General features: G+C 36.7%; 1 pseudogene across 1 annotated transcript; it reads left to right on the top strand.

Moving 5' to 3' along the window:
- The first annotated feature begins 3,547 nt into the window (after window positions 1-3,547).
- LOC311616899 (large ribosomal subunit protein eL21-like) lies at window positions 3,548-4,015 on the top strand (annotated as a pseudogene). Its single transcript has one exon. The product of its transcript is annotated as a large ribosomal subunit protein eL21-like (transcript).
- Window positions 4,016-6,907: the final 2,892 nt, after the last annotated feature.

The raw sequence follows: 6,907 nt of genomic DNA, 5'->3' as shown, positions 1-6,907 counted from the left end.
ACATCATATTTTTCTTCACTGGTATTTTGTTTTGTTTTTTAAATTCAATTAGAATGTGCATGCCCAAATAGAGATGAGAACTTCATGTAAAGCTAGTGTCTGATATGTGAAATATAAATACCAAATATCATTCTAAAATTGCTAAATAGCTGTGACAGGGCAGAACTTCCTGGGTTTATTTGCTACTCAAGAAAGAGCTGGCTGGATTGTTCCAGTTAAGTGAACATTCATCACTAATTATACCCTCTGGTAGAACATGGGAGTGGCCAAAAAATGTGGTAGCACAAAAAAATGTGATACACACAATATGAAGCTAGGGAAGGGCCTAATTTTCTCACCTCATCATGACAAGATTCTAATTTGAGTTTCTGCTTTAGTTTTGGTGCTATAAAAAGCTATTGCTTTCTGTGGTCATTTTAACTCATCCTTTCAACTGAGTAAAAGAGATACATGAAAGGAAACAGGTATTTTTCAAGAAAACATCAGGTTCCATGAATCAAATTTAACTCACTATATCACTTGTTTTGAGATTGTTTCCTATATCACAACACTGCAATTGATTGAAAAACAGCTGAGAAATGAGATTTGGCACATTTTCTGTAGGATAAAATATACTTTAAAATACCTTAAAAATTACTGAGATTGAAATGGTAAACTGCTCATTTTTTTCATCTGAATTAGAAAATAAACTTCTTATTTCTTGCAATTTTCCCCAAGATTATTATTTTGTAACTAGAAACCTGGTGCATGAAATTTGGGCACTGGTGGGAGGAGGGGTCCCTTAGCCTGGCCTGCACCCTCTTGCAGTCCGGGAGCCCTTGGAAGATGTCCAACTGATGGGAAGGAGGCCTAAGCAAGCATTCAGACATCTTTAGCACTGCTGCAGAGGCGGGAGAGGCTCCGGCCACCACTGTGGCGCTCCCCAGCAGTGATTTCAGCTTCTGGCTGAGTAGCATTCCCGCTGTGAGAGCTCACTGACCATCAGGGGACAGCTCCTGTGTTGAGTGTCTGATCTCTGGTGGTCAGTGCACTTCATAGTGACCGGTCATTCTACTGTTCAGTTGATTTGCATATTAGCCTTTTATTATATAAGATTCAGTATTGTTATTTGTCTTTCTATATGGGAATGCTTATTTTATAAATTGATTGACCAAATAACAATATAAGTGTTGCTCTAAGGAAGCATGAAAGATTATGAGATTCAAGATCGACAATCAGATCATTAAGGTCATTATTTTAACAATAAAGAATTTACCATAGGATTTTATTAAGAAATATTCAATCATAATACTAGTATGTTAGAAATGTAAGTTCAAACATACTAAAATATAATTTTTTCAGATAAAAAAGTTGCTCAGCTCAGCCCATTATGCTAAAAATAAATGTTTTTAATGTAAAATTCTCCAATGCTTAATTTGTCAAATACTATTTAATTTAATATTTTAAATCATGTTGAAAGCAAAAAAAAAAAAAAATGTGGTTTTCTCTGAATGGTCATTCATCCCTAATTTTATGCTGAAGAATGGACATTTTTTCAGGCCATAGAATTGGTTGCAATTCTCCTTCAGCTATAAGGAAAATCAGTGTTTCCACATCCCTACCAAGACCCTAATCAGGATGTGCCTGAACCATTGCAAATTTTTTTTGTCTAGTACTCACCTCTACCAATCTCTCTTCATTCCAATTCATTCTTCCACCTTGCCAGATTAATTGCTCAAGATCTTTCATGTAATACATTTTACTACATTTTTATTTTTATCTTAATACATTTTAAAAACAAAATCATAATATAGATTGCTGTAATTCCAACCACTTAAGTTATAAACTATTAAAAAAAACCAACCCTCAAACTCTAAAGCTGAGGGATATGCAGCTATGAGTTACTCAATAAATGCTAAATATCATAATACGTACTTCTATAGTAGTAGAAGAATCCTTTTTTTGGTCTACAAAAATTTTTTGCTCCTGACCCTGTTCCTTACTAGTTGTGTGACATGACTGCTTAAATCCTAAGAGCATCAGTGGCCTTTATCCATCAATGGGTATAATAGCAATATGTTATTCTGAAATTAAATTAATAATTTATGTGAAGTACTTAGCAGAAGAGCTGGAATATAATAAAGCCTTGTAAATGTTGCTATAAATTGGCTGATACAAGTTTTCCTCCAACTCTTCCTTGCCACCCTTCTACATCAAAACATACATACTTCCTTGTACTAATCTCTAGGAGCTTTTCTATAACTCATGGATAAGAGAGCATAGTGAGTTTATTGCTCACAGAGGAGATAGATGCTTCTACAAGAGAAGATAGGATGTGGCCCAGCAGGAACTTTGAAGCCAAAATCATTCACTCAAGTTACCTTTTTTGAACCACATAATTTTAATTCACAAAGTGATAATAATAATTACATAGTAAGATAGCTATTAAGTAAAAATGGCTAGTATTGCTGAGATAGCTACTAACCCTGAGCCTCAAGTTTCTCATCTGCGAAATGGAGATATGTCTTTCGTGAAGGTTGGGAAAATTATCAATGATAATGACTACTATTTCTTAATAAACTCTTAATGTTTATTAAGAGTTAGGCACTGTTTTAAGCACTTTATGTAGACTAGAATCAATAATGAATGCTCAGTGTTAGGTACACAGGAGACAATAAATATTAGTTATTGTTATTATTAATAATTATCTAATTGAACCCTTATGCCGACCATAGGAAGTAGGTGCTGTTCTTGCTCAGCTCAGCCCATTAGGCTAAAAATACATGATTTTAATGTAAAAATTCCCGATGCTTAATTTGTCAAATAATATTCAATTTAATATTTTAAATCATATTGAAAGTAAAGAAAAATGTGTTTTCCTCTGAATGGCCATTCATCCCTAATTTTTTGTTGAAGAATGTACAGTTTTTCAGGCCACAGAATTGATTAAGTGAGGGCCGCACAGGAAAAAAATCAGAATGGAAAATGTGTTATAATCATAGTGGACCGGTTTACAGAACCTGGTGGAGCAGCTTCTTTGAAATTCCTAGAAGTCACTGCCCCCACATGTAGGAGGTGGTGTTAGAGTGTTTATTATACTATTAAATATTTAGGATGCATTTCTTCTCCTTTTCCTCCTCTTTTTCAGTATTACCTTATTGCCATTATTTTTATTTCCCATTTATGCTAGGTGTAGTCTGTGACAAAGTAACCTAAAAAGTAAGGCATTGTAGTCAGATTTGAAGAATTTCTTTTGTTCCCTTATTTGTAATATACAATTATAAATTTATATTAGTAGTTCATTTATGCTTGGTAAATAATTTTGAGTGAGCTTTGTAACCTATAATATTTTTTTTCCTTATTTGAATCAAAATAGGGAAAATTAAGTGAAAAGTTTTCTTTTATATGTATATTTGCATGTTCTCATTCATAGGTATTTTTAAGCTAATTACTTCAAAGAATTCCTCAGTTCACCTCAGAGACACTCACAGTAAAGCATGTTATATAACTTAACCAAACATATTTGAACCTTTCAGCCAGAAGCACCATCTTCCAGTAATTCGCCAAAATGACTAACACAAAGGGAAAACGGAGAGGCACGCAGTATGTGTTCTCTAGGCCTTTCAGAAAACACGGAGCTGTTCCTTTGGCCACATACATGCTAATTTACAAGAAAGGTGGTATTGTGGACATCAAAGGAATGAGCTCTGTTCAAAAAGGAATGCCCTGCAAATGTCACCAGGGCAAAACTGGAAGAGTCTACAGTTGGGCATGCAGTGGGCATTATTGTGAACAAGGGCAAGATTCTTGCCAACAGAATTACTGTGTGAGTTGGGCATATTAAGCACTCAAAGAGCCTAGATAGTTTCCTGAAACGTGTGAAGAAAAATGATCAGAAAAAGAAGGAAGCCAAACAGAAAGGTACTGGGATTCACCTGAAGTGTCAGCCTGCTCCACCCAGAGAAGCACTCTTGGTGGAACCAATGGAAAAGAACCTGAGCTGCTGCAACCCATTCCCTATGAATTCATAGTATGATAAGTGAAAAAACAAAAACAAAAACAAAACAAAACACTTCTGTGCTGATAGAAAGGTTTTCCTTGAGTAGAAGTGTGGCATCCCTTCTTCCCCCCCTCCCCCCCAAAAAAAAAACCCAAAAAACTTTGTGTACTAATTTTTTTAAAATATACATTTAAAATGTTGATGATCCACTATATAAAACATTTTTAACACACTTATATTTCTTTTCTAAAGTAATAGTAGTTAAAGTATAATATAAACAAAAGTATATATTAATAGTTACTGATTAATAGTTACTAATCTATGACTAACTATCCATGTAGAGAATACAGCATCTGTCTAAGAACAAGGAACTTTATAAAATGAAATTAAAACAAACTGGAATGGCAAGAGAACTGACCTACAGATACAGCTCAAGAGACATTAAAAAAAAAAAAAATCCACCACATCTTACCTTCCATCTTAAAATACTATTTGCATATACATTAAAAATTTACAAATGCTTTACCTGGATAGAGAAAAGGAAGTTGGTAACAAAATTATTTTTGCTAGCAAGATGCAAATATCTCTCTAAATAAAACCATAATATGCAAATAGATTGAACAGTGGAACAACGGAACAACTGAACAACTGAAGAACCAGTTGCTATGATATGCATTGACCACCAGGGGGTGCATGTGGAACATGGCAGGCATTGGTAGCAGGCAGCAGAGCTTGGAACTTGATGGGTGTTGGCCACTGCACGATGGTGGAGCAGGTGAGTGGGGGTAACAGACCAAGGCAGGGGGCACATGTCACTGTCATCGAAGAGAACCACTGGTGGTTACTGAAAATTCTTTGCTCCCACATGCCATGGTCCCAGGCTGCTGGCACCAGCCCCACTTATACCTGCTGCTGGTGCCAGAGCTGCTGCTTGCACCTGCTGCTGATGTCTAGCACCAGCCCTGATCACTTGGCACTATCAGTGGATACAAGTGATGGCCACTGGCCCTAATCACCCCTCAGGGCTCTCCACCTCCCCCTGCTCCTGAGAGGTGATCAGTGCCAGCAGCCACCACTTGCACCCACTGCTGGCACTGGCCCACTCACACCCACAGCCAGTGCCAGAGTCATCACTTGCACCAGCTTCTGGCACCTGGCACTAGTGCCTATCTCTTGGTGCAAACAGCGGCTGCCAGCCTCAATCACCCTAAGGGCTTCTCCACTTCCCCCTGCTCCTGAGGGGCAATTGGGGCAGATCGCACCTGCTGATGGCATTGGGCCCTCTCACACCTGCTGCTGGCACTAGCCCAAATAACTCCTTGCAGTCACTGAGTGTGAGCAGGGCAAGTGTCATCAGCGAATGGGAGTGGTGGTGGCAAAATTGGGGCTGCTGATAAGGGACCAGGAGCCACAGCAGGAGGTGCAAGGTAGCGTCTCAGAGAATGGGTCGAGACCCACCCCTGTGCTCACCACAGCCTTGCAGCACACAGTTCCTTCCAAGGTGCACGAATTCGTACACTGGGCCCCTAGTCTTTTACTATATTTGTGGTAAAAGTAAATTTCCAGAATGTTTTCTTTAAAAATATGGCCAGGAAAAAAAATGTTTTCTTAAATTTAAAGTAATTGTTAAAGATTAACTATTCAGTTGAGCAAAGAGAATCAAGTTCATTATGTCTCTTTTTTATTACTTCACCCTCTGTCTTTCATCTCATATTGAGTTAGTTATCAAAAAGAGAATATCAAATGCTACCAAATAGAACATGGCACATCAATCTCAAGAAGCGAATTAAAAACTTTTAAAATTTATGCACTCATAATAAGCATTTTAAGGGTTCACAATGCAACCAATTAACTGAAAAATAAATACAAGAGACCTAGACCACTTACAAGGTGGAGCTAGAAGGCATAATTCAGCAGAGTGTATATGGGCCTCTCATTAGGAAAGGCAAGAGAAAATATAAAACTGCACAAGGACACTCTCTGGAGAGCTCTCCTATATTTGCGCATGCTATCTGGTTAGAGTAGGCCAAAATTTGATACTTTTATTTCCAACCTTTGACCCTAGACATCTGGAAACACAAATTAAGGGGGGGAGGAAGTTTTCTATTTCAGAAATGTGTGTATGAGGATAGGGGTGGAATTTAAGCATCTATTATCTATTCTGCTAGCAAAAATGACTAGTATTTATGCATTTGTAATGGACTTTAAAACATGGAACATTTGGTTAGAAAATAGATCTCCAGAATCTTGGCAATATCAGCACATTGTTATTTTTTTAATATATATTTTATTGCTTTCTTACAGGGAGGAAGAAGAGAGAGATAGAGAGTTAGAGATATCGATGAGAGAGAATCATCGATCAGCTGCCTCTTGCACACCCCCTACTGGGGATTTGCCTGCAACCAAGGTACATGCCCTTGACCAGAATCGAACTTGGGACCTTTCAGTCTGCAGGCCGACGCTCTATCCACTGAGCCAAACTGGTTTCGGCAGCACATTGTTATTTCTAATGATGGACTTAGGCATGGCTTAGCACTTTGATACTCTTTGATGTCCTAATTTAATTAGACATTTTTCATTTCTGGAATTTGAAATACGGGGAAGAATTCTATATCAACATATATGAACAACACATCTAGATTTGGTGTTGTGTGTGCATTTTAAAGTAGTTTTTATTTGTAATAAATTTTTAATCATAGTATTATATTTTAAAATATAACACAGCAATAATTTGATTTATCATAGTGGCTTTAATTGATTTGGATAATATTAAAATTCAGGTTATGTCATAAAATATATAAGAAACCTTATATATTTTTTTACATAAAATTATTTGTTGTGGCATATTAAATGTTTGAGCACTTCTAATATAGAGTCACTTAATTCTTGATTGAAAGAAAAACATTTATCTACGTAAAGATAGATATG

This window comes from Pipistrellus hanaki (assembly GCF_964339955.1).
Source record: "Pipistrellus hanaki genome assembly, chromosome: 2".
Classification (NCBI taxonomy): Eukaryota; Metazoa; Chordata; class Mammalia; order Chiroptera; family Vespertilionidae; genus Pipistrellus; species Pipistrellus hanaki.
The sequence above is the reverse complement of the archived record's forward strand: the minus strand, read 5'-3'. Positions and strand labels throughout refer to the sequence as shown.